Genomic DNA, 14,588 nt, shown 5'->3' on the forward strand with positions numbered 1-14,588 from the left:
ATTCAGGGTCTGTTCCTTTATAACTGAAAGACTGAAACGCAGAATCAATTTGCCAGCGAGAAAAATGCAGGCCCAAGTTTCAGGCATCACAAATGCGGTGTCAGCTCAGGTGAAAGAAGCATCCAAAATTGAATTACGTTCACCAGTAGATGCCTGCTTCAGCCGTTCTAGTCCTAGCCAAACTCACTGGGAATCTTCCATCCTGCCATATCAACGCCATAAATATGCAGGCATTCCCAGACTTGGTTTTGGCAGACAAGAGGTTCTACATCAACGAAGATGTAGACCTCATACTTGGAGGAGACATATATCCCCAAATTATACTGAGCGGTCTGAAAAAGAATGTACTAAATACACTTTTGGCCCAAGAGACAGTGTTCCGTTGGATACTAACCGGTCGCATCGAAGCACCGAGTCTAACGAAGAGCATAATGCCATTCTACAACGAAGTTGCGTTGGACAACCAATTAAAAGGAGGTAGAAAATATCCCAAAAAAAATGCTTAATGAAGAAGAAATGTATTGTGAACAGTTATTTAAGGAAACGACAAAACGTGACGAAAATGGGAGGTATACAGTTTCGCTACCATTCAGGCAGGATTACCCTGAGAATATTAAATTAGGACCGTCCCTAAAGCGACGATTCTTCAGAAATGAGGGGCGATTACTGAAAAACCAAGAGTTAGGGAAAGAGTATATTCAGGTGTTATCAGAATACGAAACACTTGGACATATGAGAAAAATCAAGAATAATATACCATCCGACGATACGGATAATTATTTCCTGCCCCACCAAGGCGGAAAGTACCACTACCAAGGTGCGCGTCGTCTTCAACGCGTCAAGTCCGACGGCAAATGGCATTAGTCTAAACGACATACTCCACCCAGGTCCAGTACTCCAAACAGAGTTGCCCATTTTATTTCTACGTTGGAGACTGTACCGCTTTGTCTTTAATAGAGACATAGAAAAGATGTATAGGCAATTTTGAGTGACCGATAATCACGCAAAATTTCAAAGAATTGTCCATCGAACATCCTCCAAAGAACCCATCAGTCTTTACGAACTAAAGACTGTCACCTTTGGTGTAAACTGCGCCCCCTACCTCGCGATACGGTCACTTCTATAATTGGCTGATGATGTAGAAAATACCCACCCAATAGCATCGGGTATATTACGAGAAAGTATGTATGTCGACGACGTTTTATCTGGAGGACATACAATAGCGTCAACTATCAAAGCAAGAAACGAGATTCGCGAAGCATTACACTCAGCTGGATTTCCATTGCGAAAGTGGACATCAAATTGTGAGGAAATCCGTCAGGACATCCCCCAAAACGGATCTGCTCAGCGAGGACTTCGTAGCGTTTGAAGAGGCTAGCTCGGTGAAGGCACTCGGAATACGATGGAACGCGCACACAGACATGTTTTACTTTACAGCAGGAGCTTTAGAGAATGGCGAGAACATAACCAATCGCGCAATCCTATCCGCTATAGCCAAACTTTTCAACCCTTTAGGCTGGCTTGCACCAATGGTCAAAAATACTAAATCAGAATATCTGGTTAGAGGGCACCGGCTGGGACGAACCTGTCTCGCCGACTACCTTAGAACAGTGGGAAAATTTCACCCAACACTATAGCGAAATAGATAACATTAGGATACCGCGGTGGGTAAATTTTTCACCGGAAGACGACATCGAAATCCACGGCTTCTGTGACGCTTCCGAGAAAGCATATGCCGCAGCGGTATACATGCGCGTGAAAAGAGACGATCAAGTTTTCATACACTTACTTTTAGCAACAACCAGAGTAGCTCCAGAGAAAACCATCTCGCTACCATGTTTATAATTCTACGGCACCATGCTGCTTGCAGAAATCATAGAATCAATATTCCGAAACATTCATTTGGGACCAGCAAAAGTTCACCTCTGGACGGACTCAATCATCGTACTAGCATGGATAAGAAAAAGTTCCTGGTCAACCTTCGTCGCACAGCGAATCACTAAGGTCATCGATATGGTCGGTAGCAAGGACTGGCTTCACGTGGACTCGGAATCTAATCCAGCGGATCTAGGAAGCAGAGGCCTACTTGCATCAGATTTGGTCAACAATTCGTTGTGGTGGCAGGGACCTTCTTGGCTGCAAGAAAACAATTTCCACTGACCAGCACAAGAAACCGAATACAAAACGTCCATTGAGGAGAAGAGGGTACAAACATATGCCACGACAAAGGTAGATCAAATAGATATTCTCCACCGATTTTCAAATCTGTCCAGCGCTTTGAAAGTTCTATCATATGTTAGGAGATTCTATAAAAGAACGCATACTAAAACTAAAGCAATGTTCCACGAAAGGTCGTGTATAATCTCAGCCGATGAGGTTAAGGCAACGACTCAAGCATTAATACGAGTCTGCCAGAAACAATTCTACGATACAGAATATTTAAAATTGAAAAATAGGGAACCTATCGATCGAAAGAGTGAAATACTGTCACTCAACCCATAGATCGACAAAGATGATATTATTAGAACAGGAGGGCGTCTAGGGGCTTCAAAAGACATGTCATATAACGAGCGTCATCTGATCATCTTGCATTACAATTGTAGGCTGTATCGCCTTACAGTTATGATGGCTCATCATGACTGGCGAGAACCAGCTCATGCTCCGTCTTATCCGAACCCAATACTGGATACCGAATGTCAAGAGCATGATCAGAGCCATCACCTACAATTGCAAAATCTGCATTATTCATCGAAAGCAGGTGCAGTCCCAACTTATGGGTACCCTTCCGTGCGAACGGGCTACTTTTACCCGCGCGTTCACCAATACCGGGGCCTTTCGACAGCAAAAGCTACCGCGTTATGGGATGTCGACTGTCAAAAGGCTACGTATGCGTTTTTGTCTGTTTCTCCACTAAGGCCATGCACTTAGAGGCCACTAGTGATCTCAGCACCCCATGCTTTCTCGCAGCCTTCTCGCGTTTTATCGCGAGAAGGGGATGTCCGAAAAACATCTACTCCGACAATGGTACGAACTTTATCGGAGCTTCAAGATCTTTACGATCCGATTTTAAAGCCTTTCTGGCCGAAAGCCGAGACAAAACAGTCTCAAAGTATAGCCATCAAGCATTGAGCTGGCATTTTATCCCCGCCGCCGCTCCACACATGGGCGGCCTGTGGAAAGCGGCAGTGAGAGTGGGCGTCTCCCCATAAGTATACTATGGAGAAGTTCCAAACACTTTTGTGCCAGATCGAGACATGCCTAAATTCACGGCCTCTCAGCCCGGCGTCCAATGACACAACGGACCTGGAGCCACTAACCCCAGAACATTTCCTCACGGGCAGCCATCTTCTGGCGCCGCCAGAACCGGCTGCAAACGAAAGCCCTGCCTCCATGCTAAATAGATGGCAGAAGCTCAAGGCCCTCCATCAAGCCTTCTGCCGGCGGTGGAAAACCGAATATTTGTGCGAACTTCAAAAGCGTGTGAAGTGGAAACACCCCAAACAAAATATACAAGTGGGAGATCTCGCTGTCCTTAAAGAGGACAACTTATCTCCCAACGAATGGAGGTTAGGTAGAGTCGTCAACGTACACCCCGGCGAAGATAACCGAGTACGTGAGGTCGACTTCTTTACCGAGAAGGGTCAAGTCCGACGACCTTTGGTCAAACTGATCCTTCTTCCCACGGAGGAGATAGATTGCGAGAGGACCAAGAGCTCCTCCTAACAATCCCTGCGTTCCTCCCTACTTTCGAAATATTGAAAACCACCCCACTCACCCGTTATTCCATAACGAGTATACCAGAAAAGCTTTTACGCAGACCCTCGGTCTGCCACAGAAAACAAAGGCACTCGACCCATAATCTTTTTAAGTTTTCAAAATTTCAAAACCCAGCTCCCGTTCACCCGGAACGAGACCAACCAACAATCCTAATGCAGATCCCCCATCTGCCCCAAAACACTTATTTTTGAATTTTCAAAAATTAAACCCCAAATTCACTCGCTCCCCAGAGCGAGGACACCAGAACCCTAACGCAGATCCATGATCTGACACATAATGCATCTGCACTCGGCCAACAGCATTTATGAAAATTTATCCCATTACCCAAAATCTTTAGATAATTGAACAAAAAAAACTCTTAATGTGCAACTACCTATGGAGGTTGCACCTAACCAACTACGTGCTTATTTTCGAGAAGGAGGTGTTTTCTTTTGCCGCAAACGCAGATATTAGAATTTGAGTTTTTTTTCGTGGGGTTTTCTTCTCGTATCATTTCTTTATTGTCCTCTGCTGGATTGAATTCAAAAGCACCAAGGGAGACCGACCGGATTTTTCACTCGATTGGGCATTCAACAAAGCAATGATGTGGTAATTTAGAATTTGTATTTTGCATCGAAGTTTGAGTTCGATTAGGGCTTTAATGTAGAAAACTTGGCGAACTATTTCATTACGCCTCTGTGAAATTGGCATAAAACTCATTATTCAATCAGTAAGATAGCCAGAAAAGATTCAGAAAGCTGAATTGAAAATGATTAAAAACTTTCGATCATCTACAGTAACCACAGTAGGTTCAAGTATGATTCCACCGTGTGTGATTGGAAAACTTTCTCTATTCAGTTTTTTTGAACATTACGAGGAGTCATATCAAAAAATTAATTTGGTCAGAAAGAGTAACCCACTTGGTAGTGGTATAAGGGGAAATTCTGATTTTAATCACCTACGCGCTGAGGGTATGTAGTTCAAGCAACTCTGGTGGAAGGTGTACAGCGTGTACGTATACAAATGCGAACATAGATGATTATCCATATAGGCCTATGCGAGCATGTACATTAGTAGTAATTCAAATTTAAACTCACCCTCTTTTTGCTCATTGATTAATAGTTGCGTTATGTGAATGGATGTGTAACTCGTTCCACCACCAGATAAATTCGGTACTTCCTGATCCATGATTTCATCAATTTTTATTGGTTTTATAACGTGCGCAATGAATTGCGGATGCACATAAGCGTCACATATTTTATAACGAAGCAAATGGCACCTAATTTTATTGAAAAGGAAATATGAGGGTTTCCATCGCACATATTCATTTATGTAAATACGTTTATATCGTCTATGAAAGCTCAAACCACATATCAAACATTTTCCACTCGAGAGGGGTTGGTTGGAAATTTCACCGACGATATTTTAGACTAAAAATTATACTAACGATAAGCTCTTGTATAATTTGATCCTATTGACATTCTTTGATACATTTTTTTCCCCATCTTGACAAATTCGTGTTCTTCATAGGTCGGCCCACTTTGACCCTCTGATGCAAGATATGAATAGAGACTTGAAAATAAGTCTGCCCCCGGTTTTTGAATGGGTTTCGCTAATTTCAAAAGCGTTTTCCATTTTCCTCACAAAAGTCTTCCACCTCAATCAACGACTTTGGCAATAATTTTAAACGGAAGAGTTGCAGGAATAGTTTCAAAACATGTTTCCATCCTTCACGCAAACAGTCCCCCTACTCATGAACAACTGCGCATGGTGGCTTGTGCCTTGGAATTGGTAAGGAAAGAGCCTCCGGCTGTGACAAATTCGAAAGTGTGGTATTTTTGTAAAGCGGGAATATGAGCGCATCGAAATTTCCTGTAAACTGTAGTGAGCAGTCATGCCACCGCATTTGGTGATACCATTCAGTATACGTTGATAGCCATTATCTGAGCATTTGTCGAACATTAAGCTTAAGGCACTTAATGAAGCACCCCAGAGCATATTGGATACTTCTAAACCATAGGCTGAGTCCTACACATCCGGGCCAACCCCACGTCGCAACAGCATCTTCCACAAGTAATTCTCACGTACCATATCTGTTTGTTCATCTGGCATGATGTTTTTCCTCGTTTTTAATGGTTTGAAAAATAATTGATAGCCTCTCCTGATCAAAATCATGGCCACTATTTAGGCCACGTAAGTTTTTGGAGAAGTCCTCTGATGTCATTGGCACATGCAAGCATTTTGCATTCGAGTTATATTGATCCATATTTAACATAATGGTGGCATAAGCCAAACTGAAGGCTGCATCTGTGTTGGCAAAGGTCTCAGTGTTTGGTTTATGCCAAGGATCAGCAAAGTGCTCTAGTACAAGGAAAATTAACGGCGCTTCGCCCGACAAACGGAACGTCTCCAAGTACGAACGCAGCACCTGATCCACTCTCAAACCAGCAAAACCAAATGAATCCACAAAATTCTTCAAAACCTTTGAATCAACAATCTTTTTCTTCGATGTATATTCACCAATCATTTTTTTATCAAGCCCCGGATTCTCACGCAAAAACAAGGCATGGGATCGAGTTGCGAGCTCAATATACCATGATTTTGCAAGTATTGTATCCCCTTATCCGGTCGTTGAATAAACAGTTCCGTACCTTGTGTGAGCACACGCTTTTTATCTTTTGTATTTTGGAGATACTCGCGCGCTAAGGCCTGCATTGGCTACACCACCGCCAGCGCCTAGGCGTAAACATGAAACACGCTATTAATGAATTTGGATATGTTTTCCACAACAGATTTATTATCATCATTGCCGCCATCGACTATCGTGCTCTCCAGCTCAGAGTTCTGACGAGAATGACGCGTAGAACTAGTTACACCTGTGGCCGAACTGCCACAAACTTCATTATCAACATTTTTTGATGCAACACAATTATCTTCGATACTCTCAATAACCGAAGTCAAAGTGTCCAAAGCGATTATGTGTGTACTATAGACCGCCTTTGGAGGAGAGTGTATTTGAAGAGTAAGCTTACTAGACCTTCAACCAAGTCGGTACAATACAAATCGCAGTTGTAATTGAAATACAGTTTCGAAACAAATCCTGTTACCCAAAGCTGAAGCAAATTGTCCAATTCTAGCTCGCGCTATCGCTAGAAATAATATCAGATATTTTTTTGAGATAAGCTTCTAATTGGAATTTCAAGTGATCACGCAATGATTCAAAGAGTAAAAAGCACAGCTGCAAAAATTGTTATGCGTTCGGAGTTGAGTAACGCAAACAAATTCCTGCACAAGTCATCTTTGACCAACTTCAACAGCGTATCGTATTCGCCAATTTTATCTGCACCCACCTTAAGGGCAACAGTGAGTAAACTTAAGCCCATATGAATCATGGTATCTGTATTCTTATTAGGTATCTAAGGGATTGCAGAGCAATACAAGGAAACGGAAAATTTCCGGCATGCATGGCAAACTATAGGGAAGCTATAATGCTGAGCCTTCTGAGCCATCAATCATGTATATATTCGCTTCTACCCCCTTCATTTGTCGGTAAGGCTTTCATTTCACTGTCACCAACAGTACATAAAGTACCGCCAGCAATAGTGGGCTTTGGAGCAGCGTGTGTCCGATTGTCAACAGCGACATGCTCATCACAGTGTCCTACATTTATAATGTGCTCCATACTACTTCAGCATCTGTTATACCACCCTGCACTGTAGTAGTCGGAGTTTGGGTAATTTTGCCTTGCATATCGAGTATATTTCCTGCGGGTGTTGCAAGTGTTTGGAGCCAATGGTGCCGATTTTGCTTGTGGTATTTGTAAGTGTGGAGTTTGTGAATCTATCGACGCACTTGTTGCAGATCATTTACGCTTCACTTATCACAATTTTTTTTGTTTGCGCTTTCCCGGACGATGCGTGACTAACAATCTTATCATTTGAAATTTACTTAAAATATTAGGCCGACGCCGCAGTTGAAGCACCCCTTTGCAATGCCGGTAACCTAAAAAGGAAAAAAAAATCAAAAAAAAAAAAAAAAACCAACAAAACCCGGTGCTCATGCCAATATGTCGTCACCACCATCCTCGCCAGTAACCTGAAAAGAAAGAAAATTAATCAATTATTAAAAAGAATATATATTATTGTCCGAGCAATAATTATACTTACTATTTGTTTGCAATCATCCAAGCACCGTACTCAACTACGCGTAAAACGAAAAGAATGAAGCAAACGGCGCCATGAATCGAACTATCCGTTTACCGTTTGCTTAAATTTAGAGAAATGTACATTTGTGCGTATGAATGTTCAGTTTTTTTTTGTGTGGTATACATATACCAGTGCGTGGACTTTTTATAAAGGGAATGTTGGTAAACGAGAAATGAAAATAGCAGTAGAAATTAGTAGTTTATATCCGTGCAAAACAATACTTGTTATTGAATTATCTTGAATTATTCATCATTTAATGTAAAACAAATAAAGCGAATGTCAGGGAAATAACACTTGTAAAAACATGTACACAAGACAAAAATCCATGTAAATTTTTAGATACACAGCTTATGTCTTAGGATACTCATTATTTCCTGAAATAAACAAACAGACTTTAACGAAACGTCGAATTGCAACAACAATATTCTAAAGTATCAAAAATACTGCCAAAAAATAACCGATTTCGGCATGTTATCGTTTACGTAAAACTTTTTATTTTCGGTCAAGTAATTCCCAAAACATAAAAAAAAAACAAAAAAACTGATAAAAATAGCGCAGAAAATATTCGCGTGCTCAGTTACTATATTTATCTCATCAAAAATTTATTTCCTGTTTAAGTTGTCCATAAATTTTTCAAACCTGACTGATGTGGTCAGTATCACCTCCTCATGTTAGTTGAGTGGGCTCGGCAATTAAACACTTTAAAATGATCGCAGTATAAGTTTTGGTGGCAGAAGTCGTAGCAGTAGTAGAAAATGAAAAATGGGTCAAAAAGGTCGGTCAATCTACCAACGCGGCAAAGTCCGTACACTGACTGTCCATATACCTATACCAACGTATTTACATATAAATGCCGAGTTTAAATGTACATAAATGATGCATAAAAAGAGGCAAACGGGTACCCAAAAATCCGTTTCTGACAAATCGGTATCGGAGCCAAATACCCTTCGGGAACCGTGTCGTTTGCTAAAGGCCATCAATAAAACAGGACTACAAGCGTACTTGGGGAAAAGTTGAAGAAATAAGCGAAGGGCAATACAAACAAATAAAAAATTATACATTTTATAAATATCTCGCCTCTTCCAAAACGAACATTTTTTTTATTTGTCTTTATATAGCATACAATTTTGTTGTCCAAACATTTTTTTTTTGCGGCGGGCAGGAAAGTTGTTGGTTTTTAGCACCAACAATACAAATAGCAGCGACTCAAAAGAACCCACGCTATACACCCTCTACCCGGTTCGGTACCAGAATGTGCGAACCGAAAATCGTAAATGCTAATTTTTCTGCAGCACTAGTATGGCCGTGGCTAACTAAAACGCTACCGGGTGACACGAAATAAACAAAATAAGGCACTAAAGACCCAGGCACACAACGTGCGGGGAAAGAGGCCGTACACATAATGCGCGTCAAATATGAATATTTTTTTTTTATGCAGCCACAGATGGTTTTCCCCTTACGCACGCGCTAATAAAATTTCCCAAATCTCAATAATACAATTAGGGACCACTCGCCCCTGCACTTCGTTAAGGAACCGACCTATACAAACCCATTGCATTCCTTTCAGAAAAATTTTGTTGCTATGAAACGGAATGCCGCCGAGAACGCAACACGTTATTAACTGGAATGCCGAGTCTGTTTTAAACGACACCCCATACGCTTGTGCCCTATTTTTCGGTCCAAAAAACCCGAGGAGCGGCTCTACGCAGCGATCCGTGGGAGCCACTGCGGAAATTGCTTGGCACTAGATCACCGCTTTAACGCGTGCCCGAGCCAAGGAAGATGCAAAAAATGCGGCGGAAAACATCACACCATGCTACACATCTCTTCGATTGGTGAAGAAGAACAGCTACTCCTCGAAGCCCGCTCCAAGCCATGGAGTGTACAAGTTGAGGAGGACCTGGATTCCCCACGCGAGCGGATCGACGACTCCATACCATTATATGCGTAAGACGCTGGAACGGAGACTGGGCCTCTTCGTCCAGCCCGAATCCACCGAACCGGATCGGAGACTCGGTCTCTTCGCCCGAACACAACACCAGCAGCCAAATCGTTTCGACCGCTTTTGCAGCATGAAAGGAAGAGGCTCCACCACAACACATCGACAGTCCAGCGCCATATTCGTGACGGCCGAGCGGAGACTCGGTCTCTTCGCCGGTAAACCAAGGACCCTCAACGAAGACAGCAACCACGCGATCGCAGAGCGGAGACAAGGCCTCTTCGCTGCAACAACGACACCACACCCTTCATCAGACACAAGATCGCAGCCACCGATACAGCTCGTTGCAGCTCTACACAGTGTCCGCCTTCCGGGCAGGGCTCCTAGCCCCGCATTCAGCTGCCACCGCCACCATGATACCGACGGTAGCGATCACCCCCACCGCGGTCGTGAAAATAGAAGCAGGGGAGCGGCTACACCTCGTTCGCGGCTTGACCGATGGATGCTCCCCCACCACAGTGATTGCGGATGAGCTCACCCAGGAGCTCCTACTCCCTACCAGTCCGAGGAAGACACGGACAGAACAAAAGGATTGCAACCCATGCTGCTGTCGTATCCGATTTTCGGCGAATGACCCCGCAACCAGCATCGACAGTGCCATCGCAGCCCCGTACGCACATCTTCGTCTGGCGGATCCGCAGTTCTACTCATCCGCCCCGATCCGCCTCGTCCTAGGCACAGATGTATATGCGGAGATAATACTCCCAGGGATTCTGCCCACCACGTTTGGTCATTTGCTAGCTCAGAGTACCATCTTCGCTTGGGTACTCTCGGGCACAACCAAGGCCTAACATCAAAATGTTCGGTAACGACCGAAACACATGCGTTTTTATACTCTGTTATTTTTTATTGAATTTCTGTTGTACACAGTTGCAAGAGGTGTGCATTGTGAATTCGTACAAGTGAAAAATGTTTCTATCCCGCATTGCCATACCTACCTGTCAAATAACAGCTGACAGGGAGGACGGCTGTTGCGGATGGCCAGAGAATGGAGGAAAGGTTTGTTTTTTGCTCGCCGTTATTAAATTGAAGTGCCATGAATTGCACATTTGTTTCCAAATTAGCTTTTCTTTTAAATTTGTAGACAAAAAATCAGACTACATATTAATATTTATTTCTGAAATCAAGTTTGTAGATTAAATTTGAGCAACCAGCCATGCAGGCACTTAAAATATGTAAGTAAAGCAATATTACAGTCGTCTACAAAATTTTTTGAAAACCACTGTTGAGCTAATGATTTAAGTAATCGAACAACGATTGAACAGGTGACCGAAGCTGTTTACTATTGTGAACGTTTTATCAAACATTCGCCACTTGTATGAATTCACAATGGAGGTGTGAGTTTACAATCTTTTATCATTACAGTAAATTACTTTTTATTGAATTTTCTTCATGCAAAATTCTATGCTTGTTGATTTCCAATGAATTTGTAATAAACGGCAAGAAATATCAACACATATATCTTCTTACTTCTTTTCGCAATCCCTAGCTCGGGGCAAACATGGCTCAGGCCTCTAACCATGACGGGAAAGGTGCCGAATGACCGAGGCATCAGCAACCAAGCTCGCACACTACGCAAACCATCTTGCGTGCCGCCAAGCCGGCGGACTGGCCGTCGTTAGGTTAAGTTAGATATAATTAGTTATAAGTTTTTTTTTTTTTTTTCTCCTCTTCACGTTCGGTGATCCTTGGCGGACTGTGAGGATGCGTACCGCAAGGGGGGCGGCATGTTTAGGCCCAATGCCTAGCTCTTACCTGATTGACGGCGCCCCTCCCTAACGTTTTAATAATATTTCCAGCCAACCACACTTACGCCGCATTTGTGTGCATTCATGCACATGCATGCGTTTCATACACATGCACGCGTTTGTCAACACCCATGCACGTATATGTGGGGGTGGTTGTATGTGTGGCAACACTGAATAAATATAGTTGGTAAAAAGGAATAGAAGTAGCAAATTTGCCAGTCAAACAAACCACCGCTGTATAGCCAAATGGTTAGCGCAGCATGCCTAAAGCGTAATGATGATGATGGCTTAGCACCCTTCGAAATGGATCTATCTGCGCAGCTATGGCAGGTTGTCTGAAAAATTTTCTACTTACTATTCCAAAAACAAAATACAATTTTTCAAATTGAGAAAAATTAAAAATAACAATAATTATAATTAGAAAAAAATTATTGTTCTGGCCTTGAGCTCGAATCGAACCTTGAATCATTTATCAATAGGCCGATAAAAACGAAAACAATTTTTAATAAACCATGAGCACTTGAGAATGTCAAACAAAGTAATTTACAGTAAACAAAAATCCAGCATTATCAGTGATTTGCACCAAATGGCGCAACACTGAGTAAATATAGTTGGTAAAAAGGAATAGAAGTAGCAAATTTGCCAGTCAAACAAACCACCGCTGTATAGCTAAATGGTTAGCGCAGCATGCCTAAAGCGTACTGATGATGAAGGCTTAGCATCCTTCAAAATGGATATATCTGCGAAGCTATGACAGGTTGTCTGAAAAATTTTCTACTTACTATTCCAAAAAACAAAATACAATTTTTCAAATTTAGAAAAAAATAACAATAATTATCATTAGAAAAAAATTATTGTTCTGGCCTTGAGCTCGAATCGAACCTTGAATCATTTATCAATAGGCCGGTAAAAACAAAAATAATTGTTAATAAACCATGAGCACTTGGGAATGTCAAACAAAGAAATTGATAATAAACAAAAATCCAGCATTATCAGTGATTTGCACCAGATGGCGCAATACTGAATAGATATAGTTGGTAAAAAGGAATAGAAGTAGCAAATTTGCCAGTCAAACAAACCACCGCTGTATAGCTAAATGGTTAGCGCAGCATGCCTAAAGCGTACTGATGATGAAGGCTTAGCATCCTTCAAAATGGATATATCTGCGAAGCTATGACAGGTTGTCTGAAAAATTTTCTACTTACTATTCAAAAACAAAATACAATTTTTCAAATTTAGAAAAATTAAATAATAACAATAATTATCATTAGAAAAAATTATTGTTCTAGCCTTGGGCTCGAATGGAACCTTGAATCATTTATCAATAGGCCGATAAAAACAAAAACATGATTCTTTTAGTTTTTCAAATGCGGAATAATTGATGAAAAGTCTCTAACCTGAACAATCGGTTCAATGGGATATAGATTATGCATACGATCGATCTTAGCAATTCTTTCAGGACAACTGTGCTTGCTATACATGTAAGCATCAATCTTCTAACTGTTAAAACGGGGGAAAACAGTGAAAATCCTCTTATCTGAAAAATCAAAATTTATCAAGTTGCGAGGACGAATATACCAGTGGCTTTTAATCCATTTATATAAAAAAAGTTTTCACAAATTTGTTTTCTTCTCTTTACTATGCCATTTTGTGCCATTTTTTCGTTGCTCTGAACTAATTGTAACATACTTCCTTAATGCTGTAGTACACTCGGTTTATCTAGGGCTCCCGAAAATGACGGAAGACTGTGCCTACTCCTTGAAAAATTAAAAAGGTGCTAGTAGGCCATTGATCTGTGGTAATATAGCCCACCGTCTTGTATGTTTATCTCCTAGCTAGTCATTTTACTTGAGAATTTCTCGTCCTTTTATATGATTTTCGCACACAGGCGGGCTGTTATTTCCCAATAACAATTACTACTTACAGACATACAGTAATACTCCTACTATTGCTAATAGAAAATGCTCGCAATGTGTATTGAATTCGAAATCAAAACAAGACAGCCTACAAAATGTTTGTGATTGTAGCAGCATAAGTGTGACAAGAAAAAAATAAAATTTAGGTATATCCGATAATTGAATACAAAAACAAAAACATTTAAACAACAATATATCGGCACTCTGATGTTTGTGAGTGTACCTAGCCTGTAGTAGCGATATAGGAGTACTACATACATGTTCACAGGATTCTTTCGACAGAATACGTGCACTGTTGGTTGTTTAATAGCGTTTTCTTTTCTGAAATAAATTGTTGCCTAAGTAAATGGTAAAGCCTTAATAGAGTTACTCCTGCCCCAGACAAGTTTCAACATTTATAGTGCATGCAAAGAACATAAATCGCTACCCCGTGTATTAGTTGATTTTCAAAAACGTGCTATCAATCATAATAAAAATTCATAAGCAATTATTTCGTTCATTTCAATTTTCTTCGCAAAAAATGTGTGAAGTTGCGAAAATAAATTGTCACGATCAGCTGGTTTAGCAGAGTTGTACCGTCACACCGCCAACGCTTTTGCGTTGCGAGCAGGCAACAATTTTCACACTAACTAAATATCCCGTAATGGCGTATTAAAAGACTTCGTTTATTTGGGAACCAGCATCAACACTAGCAAAAACATCAGCTCTGAAATCCAGCGAAGAATCACTCTTACCAATAAATGCTACTTTGGACTAGGTAGGTAACTGAAAATTAAAGTCCTCTCTATGCAAACGAAAATTTTACTGTACAAGTCACTTATCGTTCCCGTCCTGCTATAAGGTGCAGAAGCATGGACCATGAAAAAATCAGATGAAACGGCTCTGGGAGTGTTCGAGAGAAAAGTTATCCGAAAGACTTATGGACCCCTACGCGTTGGCGATGGCGAGTACCGAAGAATATTTA

At 41.3% G+C, this 14,588-nt stretch overlaps 1 pseudogene; it reads right to left on the reverse strand.

Annotated features, from left to right (window-relative positions):
- LOC137234884 (Golgi-specific brefeldin A-resistance guanine nucleotide exchange factor 1-like) overlaps nucleotides 1–14,588 on the reverse strand; it is a 39,711-nt pseudogene that overhangs the window by 16,673 nt on the left and 8,450 nt on the right.

This window comes from Eurosta solidaginis, chromosome X (assembly GCF_040869045.1).
Source record: "Eurosta solidaginis isolate ZX-2024a chromosome X, ASM4086904v1, whole genome shotgun sequence".
NCBI lineage: Eukaryota > Metazoa > Arthropoda > Insecta > Diptera > Tephritidae > Eurosta > Eurosta solidaginis.